The following is a 17442-nucleotide window of genomic DNA, read 5'->3' as shown; positions in this document are numbered from 1 at the left end:
TTTTTTTTATTTCTAAATATATTTTTTGATTTTTTATTAAAAATTTATTATTAGAAGTAAAATGAATTTAAATAATTTATATTCTTAAATATTTAAAAATTTAATTTTTTTTTTAATTTTTAATATGAATTTATTAGTTATGAATAATATTCTTTTTTTTTAATTTTATAAAAAAATTTTTTAAAAATAGATGATTTTTTTATTTTATTTATTTTATTTATTGTTCTTTACAACACTGTTGAGAATGTTACGCTAAAAGATGAAAGATGAATTGGTTTTATTTTGTATAGTTTTCAGAATATTCGATTTCGGAATCTAATAATTTAATAATTTAATAAATAAATTTATTTATTACGTTAAAAACTATCGATAAGTAATGTTTCATTTTCCTTTCATATTCTGTTTTCTAGGGATTTTTAGAAGAATTTTTTTAATAGAATTTTTTATAAAAACTTACAAGAATATATTTAATAAAAATTAAGCTCAACTATATCCAATTTTAACTTTTGATGTAATTTCATTTGAAAAAAAAATTTTACAAAAACGTAATAAAATAATAAAATGTAATTTTTATATTATAGTTATTTTAATTCTAGTTATTTCATTAATACAAATTTTAATCTGAATCTTGAAAAAATTAATTTAAAATCTTTTTATATTTTCATTCGAAGCAACTAAATAAAGATATCCAAAATATTTAGGAAATATTTGGTTTCAAAATGTGGTCAAAATTTTTTTTATTTATTCATTTAAATTACATATTTCGAAGTATAATTAGATAATATAGAATTTGTTTAAGCTGCAAGATGGTTTCATATTTTTGTTTTCAGTTTTATTTTAAAAATATCTAATTTTACCAAAAAATCATGGTATCCTTTTATAAAGTTCTTGTGGTATCGATTAATTTTAATTAATTTTACGAAAATAAATCAAATCAAAAAATTATACACACACATTTAAATAAAGATATATAAATTTATAAATTTAAATATGTAATTAGTATCTAGATTATACGTATGTATTCTATATTGTATATATTATATGAAATTAAATATTTTCGAAGCCACGATATAACAGGAGAAACTTATTCAATAAGAATAAATTGTCCTCTTTTGGATATAGCGAAAACATGTCGTATTTTGAATTTTGTGTTATCATTATATTACTTGTATTTTGTATAAATTATTTTTAATGAAATAGTTCAGAATAATTGATTTTTATAATATATTTTTATAATATATTTTTATAATATTGTATTAATATATATGTATAATATATATTATATAATATATATATGTATAATTATATAATAATTATATTATATAATTATATATATGTATAATATGTATTAATATTTAAAATTAAATTAAAATTTTTTTTTCAAAAAATGAAAATTACAAATATTAATTTGTTTGCTAGTTCTTAATTATATATTTTTTTAAAATGATGAAAATATTTTTTTTTAATTTTAGTAATTTTGTAAACTTTTTTGGAATTATTTCTTTCAAAGATTCTCTACTAAAATAGGTTTATTAATTAATTATTTATAAAATGATTTATAAGTTGCAAAATATTATGTTTTGTTATGTTTTGTTATGTTATGAATTAATTATGTATTATGTTATGAAGTAATTGAAAATTTAATAATAAATAATTTTATATAATAAATAATAGTGATAATTAAAAGATATTATTATGAACGAATAATAGAATAAACTTTATTTTTGATTTTCTTAGAAAGATAAAAGAATAATTTCTAATCTTCACAGATTGCTATTTATTTATGGAAAAGATTTATAGAATATTTTAGGGTACAGGGCACTCCCGCATATAGTACACTACCAGACTTTATTGGTCTAAGGAGAAACATGGTAAAGCATCAGTGATGTAACATTTGACAGGGTGTTTTTATAAGGTACTACTAATGGAATTAAATAAAAAATGCTACGAAACAATTATTTCCAATTTGAAGAACTTAAATCTACTAAAATATTAAAGTATTGTTTTATTAAGTATTTAATTATAATAATGATATTTATTTTATTAAATATTTAATTATAATAATGATAAATTCAATTTAATTCAAATTAAATTCAAATTAAAAAATTTTGAATGAAATAAGATTCAAAAATTCATGAAATTGAATCAGCCAAATCAGTTAAATTAACACAATAAATGGAACTTGTTGTATTAATCCAATAGTTAAATAAACAATAAAATAGCAAAATTAAAAATTAAAATTAAAATCAATGGAGCAGATTGAAATCAAGATCATTAGAATCAATATCCTTATCAATAGATCAATGAATCCAGAGAAACTAATGTAACTCATACCCATCACTATCAACATCACCTTCACCACCACCACCCTGATCAGGGTATTTCATCGAGGGGTTACTCAAGGGTGGGGAGATAGATAGTGGGATCAGGAGTATAGGGGTGGGACAGAGAGCTAAGGCGAACAGAGAGGGAATCAAGCCGAGCCCCACGGAGCATCGCCACCCGTGTGTATCGCACTAAAATGTGACTCTGGCTAGCAGCACCGGGAGCCGTGTGAGCGCGAGCGCGAGAGCGAGAGAGAGTTGTGTGTGCCGGAATTTTCGTTAGTTTAGGAAGCAATTGCGTTTTTTCTCACTTTGTAGCTAAGCCAATAAGTCAATACTGTTTATCGGATATTTTAAAAAAATCAAAGGGAGAGAAAGTGAAAGAGTAGGAACATTCTATAAAAAAGGGAGGATATCTTCTTGAGCGATTCGCAAGAACTATAAAAAAAAAAAAAAACATATCATTTTCTTATAATCGAGGATCACCTGATCCAAACTTGTTTAGATTAGAGCATGTTCGATTGAATGGTGAAGAAAAAGAAGAGCCAGCGGATCTAGTGAACGAACAGAAGAACGAGTCATGTCATGTGAATTGTAGACTGACGTATCGAGTATATATGTATGCGTAGAAGTAAAAAAAGTGTACCTTGTCATTCCATCGTTACAATCGTTTATTCGCGTTCCCTTGTTACGTGAAAAACAAAACTGCAAGTTACACGGGATCACCCAGTCAGCTCCGATGACCATCCTGGATTAGTGTACTTTCGCATCACTCCACTGTGAATTGTGATTCCTTGTGTCGTGGACGAAAAGCAGGGTAATCGTGACGGGATAAACGAGGTAAGATAAGCATCGTTCATTTTGTTACTCGTATTGATATATTATATTTTGCGTTAATCGAAATTAGCTCTTAAGTTTGGAATAGATTTATCTGAAAAAAAAAACATGTACAGGCTCTATAAATCTTTATCTAATTAGACTAATTTAGAATAATTTAACGTAAATTAATTGAGAAAAAACGTGATAAATCGAATATTTGGATTTCTATTCAATGTTTGTTATTAATTTTTTACAAAAATATAAAATATTCAATCAATTGTTAAAGATACATTAACAATAGACGTCATACTTTAAGAAAAAAGACAATTTATGATTTTTTTGGTAATATTTAATTTTAGAACAATAAATAGTTGGAAAAGAGCTATTTCTCTTGCTTATGTTTCTTTACCTTTCTTATCTTTCAAAAGAATAAAAAGTATATATTGTTTTCGAAACAAAATAAGCTCTGATAGTTTGCACAGATTGCATGATTCATAAAAAAGAATAAAAGAATAATTTAAGAGAAGTTCGTTTCGAAGTTCATTTGGTCAGTTGATGAGATCCTTTTTTTTTTTATTTAACATCGAGAGAATAAAGCATATTGCAATAGACTGAGAGTTTTTTCAAGAAAAGAGAGTATAGATAAAGGGAGGAATTTGAAAAATCAGATTCACACATTTTTCTCTCCTAAAAATAAAAAAATTTTTTAATTTTTTTTCAAAAGAAAGTAAAAATAATGTCATCATAATTTATTTATTAGATATTTGCATTTGATACTGAAAATTGATTGAAATGAAAAATGATTGAAATTAATATATTATAATTATAATTATTTTTTTTATTTTGAACATTTATTATTGATAAATTCTTAAATGATTTGAATGATGAAATTATTTTTGTAAAAATATTTAGTACTGATTATTAAAATAGTTAGATTATTAAAATATTTGAGATTTAATAATTTTTTTTTTGTCTCTATAATGTCAAAATAAACCTTTTAATCTTATTTTTATTTAATTAAAAAGATTTCCATTTTATTCTATTATTTTATTCTTTCTTTTAAAAAGACTTTTAACATTTTCAATATGAATTAATGTTATAATTATTTCAATTGATATTAATTCTAACAAAATAACTAATGTATTGATGCATTTTTTTCTTTTTTATTTTCCTGGTATTCATATCAGCAAAAGTTTTTTTCGTTTTCAATAATATTTTGCAGTGACATTAAATGGTTCTGTCCAGATTATCATACTTTTATGGCCAATTAATCAAATAATTAATCCATTCATTATAAACATTTGTATATTTGTGATAAAAATAATTTTCTGTACATAAGTAGCTTTCTTTTTATATTTTCTCTTTTTCAACATGATTAACTGATCTGTTTTTAAGTTTAAAATTTTTCTTTTTAACATTCCATGAATATAAAAATAATGCTTATCAATAGAAATTTTCATGATGACTCATTTGAGGTTAGGTTAGGTTAGAGATAGTAGTCGAAAGATTTTAAAGATTTAAATATGATACTTTTAATACAAATTTTTTAAAGAGTTTTCTTTCTTTTAAATTGTTAGAAATAAGATATATATATTATAATTTTTGTGATGTTTAATTTATTGATCTTCTGTGATTTGAAATTCTTCAATGTTTTGCTGATATGGATTAAGATTTTTAAATAATATGGAATATAAAATCAAAGATAAATTAGATACATTTTAACTTCTGAATATTTAAAGTGTACTTATTTTAGATGCGTATGAAATTTCAAATTTTTAAAGTTTTTCTTTTTTCCATTTCTAGAAGAAAAAAAGATAGAAAGCAATGCAAGGAAAATTTAAAACATGAAAATATGAGAATAAATAAAAATATTAAGTTGAAAAGATAAATGTTATATTGAAAATCTTTCACGAATATCTAATTCATTTTTTTTATACGAATTTGTAAAAGCTAAATAAGAAGATTTATTAAGAATAAATTAAAACAGTAAATTAAAAAAAGAATAAAGTAGAAAAAATATGAAAATTGTTTGATTAAACCATATTTCTGTTATATCATTATATTTATATGTATTCGAAAATTTTTCAAATATATAATATGTCATATGAAAAAAATAAAACGATAATAAATATATAATTATATAATAATAAATAAATAATAAATAATTTTCTGATGAATGATTTTTAAAGTTCTTAGAAGTAACAAAGTGGATTTATAAGAAAATGAATACGATTAAATTGTTCCCAGATTCAAAATTATGTTATATTTTTTAATATAAAAAATATCGTTATATATATATATATATATATAATTATATTTTTATTTCTTGTATTATATTATAATATTTACAAAAAACATGATGTCAATTTTATCAATATTCAATATTCAATATTATATTATTTTATTATATTATATTTAGTCCATTTTTTTATTTTTAAATACTTTAATCAATTTTACATGTAAAAAACATAACTTAAAAATAAAATATATTAAATTATTTAGATGTAAAATTGATTGGTATGATTAAAATATATATTTTATCGCAAATGATTTCAAATAGCTTTGTTACCATTTTGTAAATTGATTTTTAATGCTCATACTATTGATAAGTTCCACTCTCATATTTTTATCCAATAGTATGTGACACGCAATACGTTTATTGGTATTCATGTTTCTTTGCTAAGAACGTTTCGCTATTTTTTTTCTTTCCATGCTTTTAAACGCTGCCATTGATTATACAAGATGCTCCCTTTTATCAATTGACTTGTTACACACTGGAAACATGAAATTATTCAATAATAAAAAAAAGATATTTGTACCGATAATAAAAAATAAAATTAATAATAAAAGAAACATATGTATTTTTCAGAGCAGTATTCGAAATATGCATATACAAATATTCCAAATATATTTCTCTTATTTTGTGTAATAATTTTTGTAATCTCATTGTTATGCTGTAGTTTAAAAGAACAATGCGCCGTTTGTGTCCTATGCAATATGTCGATCGATGTATTCTATACTATTTATTCAATATAATGATAAACAACACATACCTTGTGCATTCTATGCTATATATATATATATATATATATATATATAATATAGATTGTATATATATATATTCAAATATCTTTTGAATTTATAGTCAATATGGATTTATTTATATAGTTATTCCACATTCTTCTCGTTATAAGGACAATTTATTCACGCGAATTACGTAATCGTGTAACAAGTTCGATTTGAAAGAGTCACGTAGATACACTACAATCTCGTTAAAAGATTTTAATGAGTTTTACGAAAAAGTTTTATTCCATTTCGATGTGATTTTATTCAAGTGACTAATAACGTATCTTTTAATTTCGCTTATTCAATTGCTTTCTCATTTATATATAATGTTTTACCACATTAATTTTAATATATTTTTGCACTTAATCTGTAATTAGAAAATATTTATTTTAATTATTTTAATTTTCATGTTTCAAAACTTTTTTCGATTTTTATCATTATCACTTATTATATTGCAATATTTTAAACATTTAATCTTAAAATTTATTATTTTAATCTTCAATTTTTAAATTAAATAATCTTCTTAAATTAAATGTTGAAACTTATTTGGAGCTATTTTCAATTTATAAATAAATATGTTCTTTAATCCAATGTATATTCGAAAATAAAAATATCATTATTTTTCTATTTTTTGTGTTGAATACAATATTATTTTCATTTATATTTTCAGTAAATATTGTTTTGTAATATTAATGAATGCAATTAATCATTTTCAAATATTATATTGTTTTAAATTTATCAAATATTTTATTATAATATAATTTATAGTTTGTTACTATTAATTCTCTGGATATAGCAGAGAATTAACGATTATCCTTTTAGTAGATAAACGATTCATAGAATGTAAAATAATAATTATAGTGAATATAATTAATTAACAAGAGAGAAGAGCTTCAGTTTTCAAGAAAACAAGACAGATACGGATTACAAGAAACGAAGAAGCGGCGGGAATAATCATAGGAACTTGTGAAGTCGAGCCAATTAACAGGAATATAGGGGTGGTTTTGCGTTTGATAAGATCTGGGGTACTCTGGAGCAATTTTCATCTTTGCAATTCATTTTGAAAAGGAAGCACCTTTTATAAGAGTAAAAAAACATATAATAAACCGTTTTTTCGCTGTTATTTTTGCTGTAATATATTTGGTAACTTGTTAAAAATAAGAATTTTTAAAATAATAAGAAGTTGAAGAATGCTTAATCGTTTTTTTTTTCCCTGATTGTTTCACTCTCTTTTTTTTTTTTCAATTGTTCAGATGATTGCGAAATTGTAGGAAGGATAACCTTCTTGAAATTGTCTTCCAATTGGATTTTTCCTTTTGCATCACTACATTGCATAACCATTATCTCAATGAAGCAAAAACGTGCTTTCCATTTTCTATATCAGCTGATACTTTTTTCATTTCTTGATACAATTTCTAATTATTTTCTTGCTAACTTGCAAATTATTCTAAGCGAATCCTAATGTATTGTTTTTTTGAAAATTAAAGATTTGAAATAGATTTGAATTAAGTTTAAATTAGATTTGAACTGTGCTCGAGATATGTTTAGATTAAATTTAGTTTGATATATGTTAGATATACATGAAAATAAGGTTTAATAATGAATTAAGTTTTAGCAGCAATCAGCAATGAATTTAAATTTAATTTGAATTAAAATCTTGGTATTTAAATACGATAAATAAAATTAAAAAAGAAATGTTCAAAATGATAATATATTTCAAAGAATCTAAATTATAATTATAAATAATTTGATTTTTATTCTTAATAATTAATTCAGTGTTTCAGGAATCGACGATTGTAATTTTTTCAATTTCTTGTAGAAAAATTTTTGATAAAAATGATCAATCAATATTTTAAATTATTAGCAAAATTATAATATTTATTATTTTTCTTACAATTAATTAACGAATATTTTTATAACGAATTATAGAACAGATTTATATTATCAGATTATATAGTTGATTATTTTCAATCGTTTAGATATCTATCTCATAGATATTTTTAATAGGAATTTATGCTATTTCCGAATTATTAAGAAGCAATTTCCTTGCAAAAATTCTTCTCTAGTTTACCGGAAGTTGAATGAAAAATTGAATTTTCTTGTATTCAAGAATAAATCCATTAAAACGTCGCGTAACATGTTCCAAACCAGGGCATAGAAGTTTTTTAGATTCGGTATTAGTTTGTTCAGAGGAAAAAAAAAAAAAAAAAAAAAAAAGTAAAAAAAGCTATTTTTCTTGTAATGAATGAAACTTTTTTAATCGTTACATTATCTCATTTTTAAAACTTATTTTTTTAAAACTTAAAATCTAATTTTTTAAGTTTTGTTTCAATCTTTTACTTTTTTTATTTATTTTTATGTTATTTTAACATATTTATATTTATTTCCATATCAGGAATATTAAAATTCTTAATATATATATATAGTATTGATTCTTATATTTCGAGATAATTTTAATAAGTGAAATTTTCAATATTTATAAGACTGAAAGTTATATTGACTATAATTTTTTTTTTGATTTAAATAAAAATAAAATGATTAAAATAAAAATTAACAATAATTATTAATTATTACCTATTTCTCATCAGAATAATGATAAAATAATAAAAAACCAGAAAGCAATAAGTAGATAATAAAATTATAAATTTCTAATCTCTAGTGACATGGCACTATAGAGGGATAATTGTATTTTATATTTCTTTTTAAATCTTCATTAATTTGAATCACTAGAGAGATTTCTTTTTCCCAGATTCTTCTTTCGCACGAGGAGGTTTCTTGCTGTTTCTGTTCGTTGCATTGCGGTAGATCGATGTACCAGAGTTCAGGGTTACGTTGTAAGGCCTCCTCGTTGCCGACCAAATCTGCAGTCGCACGTGCGCCGCGTTAATCAACAACGAGAAGTGATATTTCATCAAAAACTATTATTTTAATTCATTAATTTCTTCCCATGAAAATTAGAAATACCTACGAAATTGATCTTTACTGTTTATTGGACTCTATTTTACATTTTTAAGAATTCTCAATTTATAACGATATATATATATAATTATTTATTCAATAAAAAATATATTGTTTCTTTATTCTCTTTCCATCATCGATATTATGAGATCAATATTATTAGAATTTTCTTTTTGCATTAAAATTCTTTTTATTCAATTTTGGGTTTATTACAATTCCTAGGGATTTTTAAAAAATCAATATCTAGTAATTTTTAGAATATTAAATTCCTTTTTTAATTGAATGAATAAAATGAACAAAATTTTTCCAACAATTTGAATAAAATATTTATCAATTGAATTAATTTTTGCGTGGCTTAAATTCTAGCCAGAAGTTGTAAAGCAATTTTTCTACAGTTTTGTATTTTACAGTTTTGTAAAATTTCCACGATCTAATTATCTGTAGTTTTACTTTAGGTGACTTCCAACATACAATGTATTATATATAAAAATTTAATTTTTTTAAAGAGAAAATGCTTATGTTGAAAGTTACTGAATTATGTTTAATGTAAAATTATTTTCTATATATATTATATATTTTTTATTCTTATATATATAATGATTCTCTATATACTTATTTTATGTGCTTTGAAAAAATTAATTCATAAAATCTGTATTTAAAGAATATTAAGACAATGAAATTCATCGTGATACGTAATTATCTATACGATATCGTAATATTGAATGAATGAAACTATAATAATATCTATAATATTTATGTGGAAAATAATTAATTTTAAATATTATGTACTTATAAAACATTTCATTTGTTTAAATTTCATGAAATTGTAAAATTCTTAATTGTAGGAAATAGTGAAAAAAAAAAATGAAACAATTCTTTTAAATTATATTTCATAATTATAAATTGATTGCATAAAAAGTAAAAGATTACGTAATATTATTAATATCCATATATTGAATTAATTTTTATTCTTCATTTCATTTCAAAGCTTTATTTTTCATCTTTATTTCTTAATAACTCAATTATGAAACAAAACCAGTTTCCATCTTTTTTTTTAATTTCCTTTCTCAATATCTGATGTTCTTCTGCGGAACATGATTGATTGTCCAATAATATTCATTCTAGAATATTCACCTAAAGCTTCATTGGTATTTATAATAAATAAGAAAAATGCAACTAGTTTTCTTTAAATTTTTCTTAGTAAAGAACAATGTTATTTTCGATCACATCACATAATTTTACATGCATATTAAATAACAATGAATCTTTTAGCTTTTATGTCAATTATAGTATCAATTGTTAATTACCTTTATTCTGTTTTAACTTTATTAATCATTTAAAATTTTTTATATGATACAATTGCTCATACAGAATTTAATTTTTCTATTTTAGTTCCTTTAGTTTTATAAATGGCAATTAATAAGTCAATGTTAATTATCATCGAAAATAAATATATTTATATGCATGAAATTTAATATTTTTTTAAATTAATAATCGTAAAAATTCTCTGTATAAATATATATAATAATATTTGTCTATATGAATTGTAATTTTATTTTAAAAAAATGTTAATGTTAAAAAAGAATTTTTTTTTAGAAAGGATTAAATTAATTAACTAAAAACCTATAATGTTCATTATTTTCGATTACATTTTGATTTATGATATATCGATATATTTTTATTGTCTTTAGTAATTTTTAATTAATAACTGAATTCTATTTACTGGTTTCCTAGAAATCATGGTGATCATTCTAATGGTATGAATCAATTTTAATCAGACAAGTGAAATATTACTCATAGCATTGATAGCTTGTTGGTTTCATTGTTGAATATAACATGAATATAACAATCTGTTTCCTTTACCAAGTTGTACAACTGAAAAGATAAAATTAATTAATATGTCATTAATATATTATTTTTTAATTCAATCAATTAAAATTATATTGATATTATTTTAAAAATAAATATAATTGAAATTAAAATCTGTAAGAGGATCTTAATCAAAGACAAAACTAATTTTTTTTAAACTATCTTAATCATCAAATTTATCAAATTTAATATTAAAATTTTTTAAATCATTTTAATAAATATTAAATATATAATTATAAATTATAATTTTAATTATAAATTATAAATATATAATTATAAATTATAAATATATAATTATAAATTATAATTTTAATCTCAAACTATTTTAATTATAATTCAAAATAAAATTAAAAATAAAACTATTCAAAAATATAATTTAATAAAATTTAAAATTTAAATTCTTAATTATTGATATGATTAATTTGATCATTATAGTTTTTCTCTTGTTGAGAAGTTAAATAGAATGAGATTATTGAATTTAATTATTTAATGAAATTAAATAGAATGAGATTATGAATTTTTGGTAATTTTTAAGTTAATGATCATATAATTATTTACTATATTCATATAATTATTATATAATTATTTACTATTATTATTTTTTTGATATTTTTGTTTAGATTAATAAAATAATTTTCTTGTTAATTGCATTGTGGATGATATATATCTAAATCTTATACTTTACTTATTATCACAAAATGCATATTTAAAATCGATGATATATCATTTCAATATTTTTCCTTTATTTTTTCTGTACATTCATGGTCGATTAAAAAAACAAGTAGTATGTTGAAGGAAGGATTCGGTCATGGAATACATCAATGAATTAAGGTTAGTAGCATGATATAATTCAATTGTTTCGACTGAGTGATCTTTCTTGCGATGGATAAAATTGATTCTATTATTAATTTTTTATCTTTTCATATAATAAGAATTAATGTATTATAAATGTATTAAATTGGTTACATGTATTAAATGTATTAATAAACGTAATCATTGAATTTACAATTCCCAATATCGAATTACATATATAATGTTCAATATAATATTGTCAATTTGGAAATTTATTAAAAATAATCGATTTCATTTTTCTTCCATTTCAGTTGTTTTTTTAAATTATTATATTACAGAGAATTTTTTTTATTTTATTTAACGAATATATGATCTATTTAGATATAAAAAAACAAATTTTTTACTTTATATACACATGTATTTATTTATCAAATAGTTTAAAGATAGACTATTTTCGTTGAATCAAATATCTCGAAATGTAGAAAAATCAGATCAAAGGATGTAACAAAATTAGGTCATGTAATGCTTGATCCTTGGCATGAAAAATATTTAAATATAATGTATAACTTTAATATATATATATATATATATATGCCATATGAAAAATGTGTTATTTCATTTATTCAACATATCAAATTGTTTAAAGTTAAAATTTTCGTCTCTAATAAATTATTTTATGTTCTATGTTTTTTAAAATTTTAATTAAGGATTGCAATTATTTTTTGTAAATAAAAAATACATGTAATAAGATCAATAAATAAATTTAAAATATTTAATATTAATCCAATAAATATAAATTTTTTTATTTATATATAAATATTTTTTTTTTCATTTCAGAAGTTTGAAGTAGAAAGTTTTTTAACTAAGAAATTCCCTGTTCCATTTTTGATAAATTTATGCAAAATTTTACGGTCGTACGAGCTTCTGCGTCAGAAGCAGAAGCAAAAAGGCTCTTTCGCGAATGTTTGACCCGGAAATAGCGAAATTGATTCTCACTGCTTACCGTCTGAATCACGATTTTGAATCTATAATTTCTAAAACAATTTCTTTTTATCGAATACAAAAATATTACTTCAATCTTTTTACTTTTTAGTAAAATTAAATTTAATAAAATTTTTTATCTATGTAAAAATTTATAATATGTAAAAATGTTTATAAAAATATTTATAATAAATATATTGTGTACTCATATAAATCCATATTTGTAAGATTCAATGAATAATAATGTAGTAAAGATGAAATAAGTGAATAGAGAATTGGGTAACGCTCTCAATAAGTACGTCCCTGGGTTTTGGTCGTCTCTGTGCGAAGGTCGACCCTAGAAGAGTTGGCCAATAGCCAACAAGCGGCATGCTAGCTATCTTCATAGGGGAAATAAATTCACGGGCAAGAATGCTTCGTTTTCAGTTGTTCCTGACATCAAAATGAACCGTGCACTATACATGTCTCTTTTATTCCCTGTCTGATATAATCGAATAAGATCCTCTATGTATATTCTTCTTTTTATTCTTATATGTTTATTAATTTAATAATAGTAAATAATATATTTACTATTATTATTATAAAATTAGAAACAAAATATTAATATGTATGCATTATATATGTATGCAAAATGATAAATTACAATCTTTATAAGACTTTCAAATCTTTTTCAATGTAAACATATTTTTTTAAAAGAACTGAGTAAAAATTTTTCGAAAAAAGAAAATTAATAAATAAAAAGAGAGTTGTGTTTTTTTTTGCATATTCAAGGGAATGAAGATCAAAAAAAAAAAAAATGCAATAGACATCAGTATATATTGTAAATAAATAATAATATATTACCAGTATAATATCATTTTTGCGTGATGATGACGTTAAGTCAGTAATGGATAATAAATAATAGCCATCGGATTAAAGGACTGAATCAAAATTCTGTTTTGATCAACTTTTGTTGATCAACTTCGCAAATAACAATATATGAGAAATATTTCGAATAAAAAAAAAAACGTTCTGATTTTTTCGAAATATCATTAATAATATCTTAAAATTGACTGAACAGTTATCAAAAAATTTAACTGCAAAAAAAAAATTTTTTCAAGATTATTACCAATGTATTATATTTTTTTTTAAATTGTTTGATTAAAAAAAATTGATAGTTTAAATATTTTGTTGAATGTGATATTAAAATAAATTATTAATTTGAAGAAAACTACAACAAATTTAAAAAAGATTTTGGATTATTTATCAAATATTATATAAGATAAATACTGTAATATAAACTTTATTTTCTTACAATAATTGTATCCAAATGTTTCTATAAATTTTAATAATATTTTTATGTATTAATAAATTTTAAAATTTATGATTTTATATATAATTTCTTGTGTTTATACCATTTTGGATGAAATGCATTTGTAATACTCTTTCACTAAGCTTCTTATAATACATTGACATAATTAATAATTAATACAAACGTTGGGATTAGAAATCTGTATAAAAATTCATATGATTATGAATAAAATATGATTATAAATTATTTATATGCATATTGGATGTTGTGAATTTTGAAAATATATATTATAAATTGAAAATTTAAATATTGAATAAAATTTCATTCATATTTAGCAAGAAAACATAAAATTGTATCATTGATTGATCTATTTGATTATGAAATTTAATTTTCTATAACTAATATACTTTTATCTATTAGAGAAATTTATAATTGAATAAATAGAGGGATGCAAAACAAAGTTACTTATTTATTTTTTTCTAGTTATTTCTAGAACTAGTTTTTTCTAGTTTTTTGTGGATTCTTTTAAGGACTCTTTCATAAATTTGTCTTTAAGAAAGAGCTACGATTTACTTAAACATACAAAGGGAAGAAACTGAAGTGGAACAACAATCACTATTATTCTGATTTATGGGTGCTATGAGAAAAGATTCGAATAGCGAATTTCTTTTGTCCCGGTTGTGTTTGAAGGCGAAAGCTAGGATTGGTCACGGATAACTAAGTACTTGCTTTCTTTAAAAAAAATTTTCATATTTTTCTGTGTTGCTTGGTTAATTGTCTCTGAGCAACTTCTCTACGCCATTGGTTGGCATTAGTGCCACTACATGGCTCAATTTCTCGAAGAAATACCATATGCTATTGTTAGCATTTCTTTTGATTGATCTAGACTTTCTACTAAAGAATTTTATTCACAAATGTTGAATGAACGTATTCACGAGTATTAAATGTACTGAAATAAGAGTTTCACGAAATCCTCAGGTCTTTGTTCTTATAAAAAATTATAAGAAAATAAAATTGAGAGGATGTTATTAAAAGGATATAGTTAAAAAAAAAAAAACAAAAAAGGAAATTAAAAAATAGATTCTGATTGAGATTCATTCCTACATCAGATCATAGGACATTATATAATAAATTTCAAACTCTTTTATTTCTCTTTGTAATTTTTGCATTTGATTATTTATTAATTAAACTATTATTGTTTGAAGTTAGGGTTAATCATGATTAATTTAATTATGTAGGCGATTTTTTATTAAAACTAATTCGAAATTTGAAAATAAGATCACCATTGTTGAATTACTCTATGTAATTGAAAGTAATTTTATGAGACTAATTTTGTTCTAATTTTGAAAATTTAAAAGTTATGGTTAAACTATTTTTGTTGCACTGAAATTGGAAATGGAAAAAAATAGTTGGATATGGTTATATATATATAGTTATATATATATATAGTTGGATATAGTTTTTGATAAATTATTGCAATTTTTCTTTAGTTATGAATTAAAAAGTAGTGGAAAAAAGGTAGGAGATGCAATTTTCTGGAAGCTTCCTTGGGGAACATCTGTTCTTGTATGAAAGTACTTGGATCTTTGTTAGGAATTAATATAAAAACTTGGATATAATATAAAATAATATAAAAACTTTATCGATTACATTTATTTGGTTATATCTTTGTTAATTTTTATTACAAGTCATGTTATATTAAAAAATCTTTCAGTTCCTTGAACGATATTTATGCTTCTTTGGAAAAACGAAAAATTTGACAAGATTTTGCCTATGTCTAAGTTATATAAGTTATATTGTATTTCTTTATGCAGGAAACATTTTAATAGTCAACAGTTATTTATCATTTATTGTGAATGCACTATTATAAATGAATGCACAACTATAAATAAATAAATGTATTGTGCTTCATAAATTTCTATATAAATATTTCTTATATGAATCAAATACTTATTTCTCTTTTTTCAATATTGTTTTCTTTTCATTTTTGGCAAGTATCCATGAATGTGAACAAAACGAACATACTAATTGAACAGATGACGCCATGATAGAATAGCGAAAGTTTTGTAATATCACAGGTGATGTTCTAGTATGCACACGAGCGTGCAAGAAATCATTGCGGGCTTTTAACCAGTTCAAATATGAATCGATTTTCCGATTACGTGATAATAAGTTTCAAAAATGATTTGCTATAAAGTAAGTTATTTTCCGCAATAACAAACATGTAGGTTTCGAGTCAAGTTTTGATAAGTGTTTTGAAGGCTTTTTTTCAATTTTTCTTTTAAAAAAATTTGATTTTTATTTCTGTATTTAAATGATAGATTAGGAAATATTTGTTTTAAAATAACTTTTAAAATATTCATTAATGTAATTTCAGCTAAAAATATCGGACAGAGACGTGACATATTTCTTTTCCGGAATACGTAATCTAAATCCTGCATGTCTTTTTGACGATTGTTTGAAAGATTATTTATTGCAGACTGACGTGTACGCTAATGGTTCCTCTTCTTTTTCCATTGTCTATTTACTTCTGAAATTTCAAAGGGAATCAATCTATAATGAACACTTGTTAATTGTAGCCGCCATCTTTGTTGCTTAACTAAGTAGGTTAGGTATTCTTATGACGTCAACCTATGCAATATATATTTTGCCACAATTTTAGAGTTTATTAATTCATAACTAGTATTGTTAAAAGTTACTACATCTATTTAGATTAAATTTCGTAATTTTATTCTTTATTTAATATTTTGTGCGATAAATATTTATAACATATTCTTTTTATGCGATCTTTATATATTTTTTGTATCCTTCAAAAGGAAATAGAGTACAAATTATGAATTTTCAGCATTATAATATCATAAAATCAGCATTAAAGTAATTTTGAGCTTTTGATCGTAATCCTTTTGACAAGAAATTGAATATGTATTTATATTATTCGCAATTATTAACATAACTATTGGAGATTGTGATTCATTGTCAGATTGAAACCCAATCTAAACTTGACCTTGATTCAAATTTAATTCAAATATAAAGTTAAACCTCATTTATGTCAATCTGACATAAATTTAATCTAAATTATTTTTTTATGTGGTCGAAATTTTTTTAAATAATGAATTTTTTATTTTAATTTTATTTTGACTTATTTGAAGATTTTCAGAAATTTCAATGAAAGACATCTTTTTTTTTCCCTCGAAGAAAATTTATCAATTTATCAAGAATTAAGAATAATCACTGTAAATCAATTATATATTTTCTCTGATTATCATTAGGTTTTAGGATAAGTTGGATCATGATTTAGCAATTCAATTGTAATTTATTTCGAATAAATAAATTAAAATAATT

At 21.9% G+C, this 17442-nt stretch overlaps 1 protein-coding gene across 3 annotated transcripts in view; it reads left to right on the top strand.

The window, feature by feature from the left end:
- The window catches only part of LOC122711424 (probable cationic amino acid transporter), a 38154-nt gene that overhangs the window by 504 nt on the left and 20208 nt on the right, over nt 1–17442 (top strand). The window contains exon 1 of one of the 3 annotated variants that reach the window (XM_043930188.1): nt 2506–3164. The exons of 1 other annotated variant lie outside the window; for it this stretch is intronic. The gene's annotated coding sequence lies outside the window, so the exon portion shown is untranslated. Of the gene's footprint in view, nt 1–2505; nt 3165–16208; nt 16297–17442 lie in introns of those variants that run through there. One more of the 3 variants, XM_043930189.1, reaches the window with a different exon arrangement.

This window comes from Apis laboriosa, unplaced genomic scaffold, assembly GCF_014066325.1.
Source record: "Apis laboriosa isolate Shangri-la unplaced genomic scaffold, ASM1406632v1 scaffold170_cov151, whole genome shotgun sequence".
Taxonomy (NCBI): Eukaryota; Metazoa; Arthropoda; class Insecta; order Hymenoptera; family Apidae; genus Apis; species Apis laboriosa.
This window is presented reverse-complemented; position numbering and strand designations above follow the sequence as displayed.